Genomic DNA, 11,131 nt, shown 5'->3' with positions numbered 1-11,131 from the left:
TCGCCCAGAAATTACCAAATGACGCCGCCACGCAAAAAATGCAAAATTCAGGCGAAAACAGAAAGCGATAGAGTAAAGGGGGAAGTTACAAAAACGAAGAAGAGAAACCATTTTTGTATGTGAAATTCAAAATAAATGAGCCAAGGGAAACGGAGCACTAAAAAATAATTAATAAAGGTATTAAACCCTTGCACGTTCCCAAGAACAGAGCGCTAATACAAAAGCGCGCGCTTTTAGAAGAAAACGTTCCACATTCAAAAAGGAAAACTCTACAAAGTAGAAAGTCGACAAATGCTCGAGTTCGGCTTCACCAGAGAAGGATCGAAGTCCTAAAACTAAGACTCAACCTCAAAAAGAAAGACCGAGCTCGAGCAGGGGCACTGTTCATACCCTGTGTCGAGCTATCCGACCCGGGATGTTTAGCGACAAGGGGACCGACCTCTTCAGGTCCGACTATCCGACCTTTTCTTAAAGAGCTCGGCCAAACTGCCAGGAAAGCCCAGTAAAGGGCCCAAATAGAGAAACACGACCCAAGTCCAAAGACAGTCTAAACCTATAGAGATAAAGGCGGTTCCCTTGAAGATAAGCTGACCTCACCCAAAGATAAGATAAGATAAGATAAGATAACTAACTTAACTTATCTAAGAAGGTCAGCCCACGCTATTATAAATATACTAGAGCACCCAGGTATAACTCATACTCTGATTCTACTAAAAACCTGCTTAATACCCTTGCTAACTTAAGCATCGGAGTCCCTTGCAGGTAACCCCCACCCTCCGGTGACGAAGGATCAGCAGTGCAGCCAAGCTCGACAAGTCGGATACGATAGCTCCGGCCGCCACTCGCATCCGTACACGTAATCTCCAATTATCATAGAAGATCTCGTTCGAGATCGACCTACGGTTTCAGGTAACTCTCGGAACAGGAATGTTGTTTGCATGTTGATGATGAGTAGTAATGGAGTTAGTTTCGACTTACATGTGCATACGCCAACTTCTCAACCTGTAGTACTTAGACTATTTGATTGGATTTGACATTGATTGCCATTTGACTTTAATTATAATGAATGAAATTGTTGTGCCTATGACTATTTGATTGTTGTTGAGACTGTATATGAAGAATGACAAGTATGTTTATGATTGAATGGTTTTGAGAATTATGGGATATATGAGTAAGTCCTGAGTTTGATGATGATGGATTTTGTTATAATGTGCATATATTGTGAATTGTGTATTGATAGAGGTCGGTGCAAGTTGGTGTTAGGTTGAGATTGAAAATTTTACGAAATGTTAAATATGTGAAATTGGTTGTTGAAGGATGAGAATTTGACATGGTTGTAACGAATGTAGATAACGATGGATAACTTGAGTAGGTACGATGATTTGTTTTGAGATCCTAGGTAATGTGATTATAATGAGCTTGTGATTTAAACCTAGAAATGCACTATAGTCCTAAATTGCGATTGGAGTCTTAGGATGAACTTAAGTCTTATTTGGGATTAGACTGAGAAAGCTTAGAAGTGAGCCTAGATTTTGTGACCCAATAAAGGAATATGATGCAACTGCATGATTGGTATTTAATTTTAGTTGTCATAAATGGAATTTAGTTATTATCTATTATGTTAAGTCATGGTTTAGTACTTAAGAAATGAGTGATTTGATTCTTACAAGATGAAAAATAGAGTAACGCAGCGGAAGGTTGCGGGAGCATCAACACAAGATAGTTGTGAATAAGAACTGTAGAAGGTGACTAAAAATATCTTAGGCATAAGGACTCAAAGAGTTTAGTGGGTTGATTTTCAAGAAGTTAAGTTTGATTATGGTTGAAGATTAGGTTGATAATGAAATGATTGTGGAAATGAATGTACGTATGTAATTGAATTTAGGTGATAACTGAGTGCAAGAAGTTGTATTTGTAGGGAAATTATTACGATAATAGATCATGTTGATTTTTGGTTTTAGAGTGAAGGCTGAAAATAATTGGTTTTAAATTATGAGTCTGAAGTGTTAAATTGAAATATTGAGTTGTGTTGAAGTTGGAATGCTAAGTTGTGTTGCGATTATGCTGAGGAAACCCGTGAAGGGTGGTGAATTTTGACCTAGGAGAGGTTTGGCCAACTTTCGTAAGAATTTGAAGAGTTTTGAAGATTTTAATTCATGATTTTGATTAAGAGTTATGATAGGTTTTATAAACAAAAAGGTGAACGTGATAGTTAATTTGATATTAAGAAAGATATAGAGGAAGTTACGAGTAATACAAGGGAGCACGGCGTAGACTTGATATTCGGTTAAGTTTATGAGTTGTGCAAGTGAATGAGGAAGATGTTGAGTATTTAAATTGATGATAAATGGTTCGAGGTTAGTTGAAGTTGAGAGAACCTCTAATGGAGGTTTAACCAAGATTTTTGTTTTCTTTTGTGGACCAAATTTTGAGGACAAAATTTTAAATAAGGTGGGTAGGATGTAAAACCCGGTCAAATAATAATTAATTAAGTAATTAATTAAATGTGGGTAAAAATGGTTAGAAAAATTAGCAATCATAATTTGACAATTTAAATATAATATTTGGACTCAGTGGATTTTTCTGAGTCGGAAAGCATAGTTTTCTGCGTGAAAATGCACACTGAAAATTTGACCGGCAGTACCGGCTGAGATTTGTCTGGTGTTGCAACTGAGAAAATAATTTATGAGTGAGAAAGATTAAAAAGTTATAATTTATGATTTAGAAAATAAAAATATCTAAAACGCAGTTTAAAATGCTAATCTTAAATGTTTTTGCCCAAAATTGGGCCAACGAGTCATATACGTGAACCGAACCCAAGTAGAACCCAAGTCCAAGGTATATAAGCATCATTTATGAGAATTAAAACTCATTTAACCCTAAAAATGAGAGGGAGGGGAAGATAGAGAGAAGAAAGAAAGAAAACCTAGCTTCCTAAACTTTAAATCACCATAACTTTCTCTCTGGAGCTCCGATTGACGAGCCGTTTGCAGTCACATGTCACTCTTTTCATCCTCTTCGATTCTATCTAGGTATTATAGTGAGTATTTCGTTCTTCTCTGTCTAGTTTTGATTTTTCCCTATGAAAATGTGTTTTGGCTTTGAGTTTGAGAAATCTTGTGATTTTGGTTATTTAGGGGTGTTCTAGTATGAGCAATTGATGAGTTTCATCAACTATGTTCATTGGTTAAGATAAGAATCCTCCAACCCTTGTGATTTATGATATTTTGTAAACCCTAGAGTAATGTATATGTGAAATTGGTTTTGTTAGTGTTGTTGGGTGAATTTGGCATACTTTGAGAACTTGATCTAGGTTGTGGAACTCTTGGGGAAGTTTGGAGCTAATGCTTGGTGGAAAATTTGCTAGGAAGGGCCAAATTATTGTGACTACAAGAGGTACAGATTTTTCTAGGCTAGATGCATCTAGGATTAGGTTTGGATTGTGCAATTTGTTGGTATTGATATGCATAGTTGATATGTTGTGAAAATTAATGATTAGATTGAGAATTGTGTGAATTTGCATGTTTGGGTGTTGAAAAATTTGATGAATTGGATAATGATTATTGGTTTGTAGATTATGTATTAAATTATGAATTTGGGCCAGAGGCCGTGAAATTTGGGCCAGAGGCCAGGAAAAAGATAATGACGGTAAGTGATGATTGGATTGTGTGATGGTGTATGTAATTGAATGGAAATTGATAATGAATGATGGAAAAGTAGGCATGATTGCTAGGAAATTAGAAATTGTGGGTTGAGATATGAATCGGTGGAATTTGAGTTGAATTGTGTAAATGGAGAAGGTTTGGATTTGGTTGAGTGTAAAAATGTGAAACGGGTTGGTTTTTGGTAAACAGTTTTGAGAAAAATAAATTTGCCTTGTGAACAATTGGAAAGATTGGTAAATGTGTGTTTTTGGTAAAAACAGATTTTTGGCCAACTTCGGCGGATCGTAACTCGATCCTCAAAGTTGGAAAACTTTCAAAATTGAATTTTTATGAAAATTTATTTATTGATCTTTCCAACGGTTCAAGAATGGTTGAAAAAGAAATTTTGTGAAATAAGTTATGAGGTTTTGAAAATCAGACTAAAAAAGTGATTTCTGCAACATATCAGATTTTCTGTTTTCTGATATATATGCATACGCGGCCTTTGACATGCGTACGTTGGCATTGGCCTCTGCCAAGTGCCTTTGCATACGCAGACACTGCATGCATACACGGAATGGCCCAGAATTGGGGTCATGCGTACGGGCACCATGAATGCGTACGCGACTTACTAATTTTTCACCTTATGCGTATGCAGACCTTTGCAAACGTATGCAGACACTCATGTTTTCAGCCTGTGTGTACGCACACCACATGTCTGCATACGCACACCTCTCAGAATTTGGAAAAATAAGTTTTTATGGCTTTCAACCATTCTTTTGGCCTTCTAAACCTTTATAAACATCGATATGAGTCTATAGCTGGTGGAATTGAGGATGGACGAGTTAGGAATGAAGCCAAATGAATTGAGTTAGTAAAATTGAAGAACTGAACAAGATGTCAAGTGATATATGATGATTATGAATAAGATCATTGATGATGAGAGTGAATGCATAATGATGGATGAACTTAATTAAGATTGAATATGAATTGAGATAAGATTGATAATGAGAATAATGATGATCACAAGATTGATAATGAGGATCATGGTGAAGTGTGAGGGGTACTATATCTCGGAATGAATAGGTGAGTTGAGGTAGAGGATTCCCTCTCTCGTGTTGTGATTATGATTAAGGAGGCAATAAGTTTTGTGTTGTGAGGACGGTGGTGTTATCCCGCACACGTATAGGCAAGTTGAGATTAAGGATTCTCTCACTTGCTGTGAAAAACAAGTTGAGGTCGAGGATTCCCTCTCTTGTTATGGTGGACGAGTCTGAAGTTGAGGATTCACTCACTTGTCACACCAGTGGGTTGGATTGAAAGTTGAGGATTCCTTTCGATTTAACTCTATGATTATCAATTCGAATGTTGGGAAAGGTAAGCTGAGATAGAGGATTCTCTCTCTTGCTATGATGAAAATGATGAGGTTATGGATTTCCTCTCTTTCTACATCGGGGAATTGAATAGAGAAGGTTGAGGATTTCCTTCGATTTGATTCCTGGCTGTGGTGTGAATGAGTTAGGTTGAGGATTCCCTATCATTACATCATAGTCTCTCTCTAAAATGAGAGGTTGAGGATTCCCTACTTGAAGGTTGAGGATTTCCTTCGTGTTGAGAGACAATATCTGGGTTAGCTACCGGGTGTGTCGGATTGGTTGTATAACCGACAGATGAGCTCATTGGACATAGGGTAGGCATACATCATTCGCATATGTTTGATTTGTTTGGATTTGGTTAATTATATGAGTTTGCCTAATTGAATATGTTACATGCTTAACTGCTACTTGCTTACTTGCATTAATTGCCTTACTTGTGTATTACTTGTTTGCATTGTTTATGTTTGTACAACTAAGAGGTACCTCATGCTGGTGTTGGTTGACGCTGAAGGCTATCTTTGTTGAAATGAAATGATGAGATAACTTGTTAACAATGATGAATACTAAAAGAGATTATTTGAGTTCCCTCGGTACACGCAATGAAGTGATTTCACTTGCTCCAGGTGAAAATGTGAAGTATTGATATATAATCACTGAGTCGAATTAGCTGGTGCTGGTTCTAGTCATGGTTCTGTAATAAATTGAAAGTTGGAAAGTTTGGAAGTTGGGAAAGATGATAAATTTAATTAGACTTAGTATCTCCTAGGACAGTTGCCTAAGTTATGGATTAGTGAGAACCTAGGGTGGACAATTGATGAAAAGAAGATTAGGATTCTTAGTGAGTTCTTATTATAGTGCATTGTATTTATTTGGCACTTTAACCATACTGAGAACCTATGGGTCGGAGGTTCTCATTTTGTATATATTATCTATTTTTTAGATGCAGGTCTAGGTGCTCAGTAGTGAGCTTGATGAGCTATATTTTGTTGGTATAGATTTTCCAATAAAATTGTGTCGTGAGTATAGTCTAAACCAACAAACTATAATGCATCAAACAAAGAAAGTGTGTGTCCACAATTCAAATCAATAACCGAGAGTATTAGTCTCGTGTCGTTCTCCCTAGGAGTTGCCCTAAGGTTCACATCATTGGCTAGGAATCTCTTGGTGTTTGAGGTTGAATACGAGAAATGTAAACAAGCTTGCATAAAGGTAATGAACAAATAACAATGAAACTAAGGGACACAAGAATTTGAAATCAAGCAAGAGTGAATGACAATCAATCAATATAAAAGCCTTGGCTAGGGTTGGGAATTAGAATTCCTATCCTCATTGTCTCCAACAATTGTGATAAGAATTGGTTATTGCTCCACTTAGTCAACCTCTAACTATGAAGGAACGTCAAGTGGAAATAATCAAATTGAGTCCACAAGTCCTAGTCAAATCCTATTGAGAGACTAGAGTTAGTGTCATTCAAGTCAAGTAGCAATTTCCAATTATCAATCAACAAAAGCTTTGACAATTCAAGTGTGTCCAATTATCTAACCCCTAAGCCAAGAGTGAAATTCTACTCCATAGCTATAGTTGACATTTTCACAAACAATTGGTGAGCAATAATGGAAGATATCATGAAATTGAGAAAAGAAATTGAATTAAATCTATCTATTGCAAACAATTAACAATAATCAACAATTAACAACAATTAACATGAAATTCCTCAATGCATTAATAGAAATCAAAGTAACAAGGTCTAGATCCAAGATCTACAATGCTAGAGTGACAAGAACACTAAATTGAGAGTAGAAGAAGAGGATCTACAACTAGAACAATGTACAATTGAATCAAATTCAGCAAGAATCCAAGTGCATTTGAAATTGAGAAAGCCAAAAACCTAGAGAGAAGTTGGAGTTTCTCTCTCTAAAAAAATGTAACTTTCCAAAACTAACTAAAAATGAGTAAAAGTTGATAATCCCCTTCAATCCTTGGTCCTTTATGTCTTTTCCCGCCAGAATTCCACTCAAAACTGGGTCTGAAGTTCCCCTGAAATCGATGGTCACGTTTTCATTAAAGTGGTCACGTGCGCGCGTCACGCATACGCGTGGGTCACACGTACGCGTCGATGGGCTTTTGCGATCGACGTGTACGCGTCAAGCGTGCGTACGCGTCGATGAGAATTCCGGCCAGCCACGCATATGCGTCCCTTTTCGCGCGCCAATCCAAGATCCAGCTCCCACGCATGCGCGTCGGCTGCGCGTGCGCGATGGTGCACTGCTCTAAAACTCCATTTTTATGCTCCTTCCACTTATGCTTGCGTCCTTTCCCTCTTCTCCTTTCCCTCTTCTACACCATTCTTTCTCCTATAAGCTCTGAAATCACTTAACAAACAGATCACGGCATCGAATGGTAATAAAGTGAGATAAACATATAGCTTGTTGATAAACCACTATTTTATGGTTTATAATGTGCTTAATTGTGTGGTTTTATCATGATCTTTACCCACTTATTCATAAGATTAGCATGCATTTATATTTCCTTCCTAAAATTATTACATGATTGAAAACTTGCTTCCTAAGAGACTTTTAATTATGTATTTTAATTCTCCTTTATTCCATTCGATACCGTGATCTGTGTGTTGAGTTGGAGATTGGAAAGGAAGCTTGCAAAAATGGAAGGAACACAAGAAATTAAGGAGATGACCAGCGAGAAGTAACGCGGCCGCATGGCTTAGGCGATCGCGCAAAAGAGAGGAAATCGCAGTGACGCGGCCGCATGGCTCACGCGACCGCGCGGATTCGAATAGCATAAGTGACGCGGAGGCGTGGACGACGCGCCCGCGTGGCAAAGCAAAACACCGAATGATGCGTCCGCATGAATGACGCGATCGCGTGACGTGCGCGATCTGCATAATCTACAGAATTCGCTGGGGGCGATTTTGGGCCCTGTTTTGACCCAGTTTTTGACCCAGAAAAGCAGACTAGAGCCAGAGAACATGCAGAAACCAGAACAACATTCATTCCACACAATTTTTAGTTTTTAGATCTAGTTTTACTCCTCCTCTAGGTTTTCTCTCTACACATTCATAGTTCTTAGGATTTTATTTCTATTGCTCTTTGCATTGGGATATTGAGAAGAGTTATTACCTCATCAAGACTTCGTAATTCTAGTTCGTTTTCTTTACTTGGCTTTACTCTTCCATGTCCTTTAATTTACTCAGTTTTACTATTGGATTATTTTAGAATTTATTAATACAAGAATTACTTTTATTTTTAATTGATTCCTTTGAGTTTTATTTATCATGTCTTTCTTTAATTCCCTTTCCTATGTTATGAGTTCTAAATTCACAATGAGCAAGTAGTTCTCTAACTTGATGGGGAGTTGATTGAAAGGAACCCTTGAGTTGGGATGCTTAAAAGAAAAATTGTAATTGGGTTTATTGTTGGAATGCTCTCTAGTCACTGACACTAATCCTTTTCAATTGAGCAGATTGGAACTTGTGAATAGAAACAGCATTCTAACTTGTTTGACTTTCCCTTACCTAGTAAGGGATAACTAAATAGAACAACCTTCAATTATCAATTAATCTTGAGAGTACTTCAACAAGAATAGGGCTTCCAACTAATCTACTCCCAGTCAAGGCTTTTATTTAAATTACTTAATTTCTCCAATTTAATTTCCTGTTTATTCAACTCAAACCCTTTTTGAAAACATCTGATTAATAAAATAGCACACCTTTCTGCAACTCATTGGGAGACGACCTGGGATTCATACTCCCAGTATTTTAATTTTAATTTTTGTGAAAACCCTTCTAAATTGATAAGCGGATTTCTGGTTGGTTAAGAACTATACTTGCAACGCATATCTCATAACAATTCTTAATTCGCCAATTTCCGCCATGTCAATTTTTGGTGCCGTTGCCGGGGAGTTGCAATAGAGTGTTAAAGTTATTAATTGGAATTTATTTATTTGCATTTTATTTTATCTTGCTACTATGAGCTGCTTGTTTCTTTCGTTAGATGACGCGTTCACTTCCTGATCCAAGCTTGCCAGTATTCGATCCTGAGATTGTAAGAACTATTTCACGAATAAGGCAAGCTCGGTGTCGGTTAGTCCTTTCTGAGGGCGGATCTGAAACGTCACTTGAGGAAGAAACCAGCCCCCGTTCTACTGATTCAGTTGATTTACGTACAGGTAACATGGCAGCAGCTAGGAGAGTTACTATCCAGGAGGCTGGAGCCCCTGATTTTTCAATGCAACCGTTTCAAGCGCATCACCCAGCGGTGGCTACAGATTTTGAAATAAAGACTGCACTACTCAATTTGATGCCCAAGTTTCATGGCTTACCTACTCAAGAGCCTATCAAGCACCTGAGAGATTTCCAAGCAGCCTGTTCTACTGTCAGGCGTGATGGTGCAGATGAAACTTCAATTTTGTTGAAAGCTTTCCCATTTTCTCTTGAGGGAAAGGCAAGAGAGTGGTACTACACTCAACCCGCAGCAACTGTATCCGACTGGGATACACTTAGAAGAGAATTTTTGGAAAAGTTCTTTAAAGCTGAAGTTACTGATAAACTGAGGAAAGACATTTCCATGATTGTTCAGGACGAATCTGAGACTCTCTATGAATACTGGGAGCGCTTCAATAATCTTCTGGAAGCATGCCCCCATCATATGATTGACAAGATAGTGTTGCTCGGTTACGTCATACAGGGCATGAGGCCCCAAGATAAGACCACATTGGAAAGCGCTAGCAATGGGTCTATGAAAAAGTACAAGACCACTGATGAGGCATGGCAATTGATCAGTGACTTAGCTGAATCCACTCAGAATCACAGGCAGAAACAAGGCTGTTCAAAAGCCGTTGCAGAAGTATCCTCTAGCAGAGAGACTTCTGCTCTAACTCAGAGTATCTGTGAAATGACCAACTTGCTGAAGCAGATGCAATTGAATCAACAACAAGTTCAGCAAGCTCAACCTTCTCCACCACAGCAAAGCTAACAGTTAGTCCCGCAGAGAGTTTACAGAGTCTGTGCTGATTATAGCCATTATACTGATGAATGTCCGCAGCTCCAGTAGGAAGACAACACTGTGGTAGCCACTCATAACTTCTATGACTGCCCCAACCAAGGGTACAATCAAAGTGGCAGTTACAACCACCGCTAGCAGGATAATTCTAACCAGAATTGGAGGGACAACAACAACAACAAAAGAAGGAAAAACAATCAGGGAAATCAGAGGTGGAATAATAACAACAACAGGCAGCAGAACCAGTACCAGCCTTACAGAGCACCTCACCTGAGGCAATCCCAAGGACCATAGAACACCCAACAGCAGACCTCTCAAATTACTTATCCTTCTTCATCTGCTAATGATGACTTACTACAATCTATTGATCGGAGACAAGAGACCATGGAAAATAACCTTTATGCTACACTAAATGGTCTAAACTCTACCCTGCAAGCTCTTGTCTCACAAATTGGATCAATGAATAACTCCAATAACCAGCCTTTGAGCTCCAGTGGAATTTCCTCTCAACCATTACCCAATCCAAAGGGTGGCATTAATGCCATTACCCTAAGGTCCGGAACCACACTACAGGAGAGGAATCAGGAGGAGCCAAGCCTACCAGAACACGCCTCAGCTGAAGAGGTAGTGGAAATAGAAGATGTTGAAGAGGAAGAAGACATACAGGACATAGATGAAAAAGAAGAAGTTCAACCACAGGAAGAAGCACCAAAGGGCACAGACACTGCAGAAGACACCACTCCCATTCCATTTCCACAACTTGCAAGGAAGCCCAGGAAGCAGCTGGAACCTGATCCCAAAATGGTAGAGATATTCAAAAAGGTTGAGGTAACTGTTCCTCTTTTTGATGTTATTCAACAGGTACCTAAATATGCCAAGTTTCTAAAAGATTTATGTATACATAAAGACAAAATTAATGAATTAGAAACTATTCCTTTAAGTAGTTCCATATCTACTTTAATGGGAGGTTTACCTGAAAAGTGTAGTGACCCAGGTCCATGTATGGTTAATTGTACTATTGGTGGTGTGGTATTTTCTAACTGCATGTGTGATTTAGGAGCATGTGTGAGTATAATGCCTTTGTCTATATATG

At 38.3% G+C, this 11,131-nt stretch overlaps 1 non-coding gene across 1 annotated transcript; it reads right to left on the bottom strand.

The window, feature by feature from the left end:
* Positions 1–9,582: 9,582 nt before the first annotated feature.
* LOC112787243 (small nucleolar RNA R71) lies at positions 9,583–9,690 on the bottom strand. Its single transcript, XR_003194665.1, has one exon. It is a non-coding gene; the product is annotated as a small nucleolar RNA R71 (small nucleolar RNA).
* Between the last annotated feature and the right edge of the window lie 1,441 nt (positions 9,691–11,131).

The sequence above is a fragment of the Arachis hypogaea genome, chromosome 20 (assembly GCF_003086295.3).
Source record: "Arachis hypogaea cultivar Tifrunner chromosome 20, arahy.Tifrunner.gnm2.J5K5, whole genome shotgun sequence".
In the NCBI taxonomy this organism is placed as follows: Eukaryota; Viridiplantae; Streptophyta; class Magnoliopsida; order Fabales; family Fabaceae; genus Arachis; species Arachis hypogaea.
Note: the sequence above shows the minus strand (reverse complement) of the source record. Positions and strands in the feature narration are given on the sequence as shown.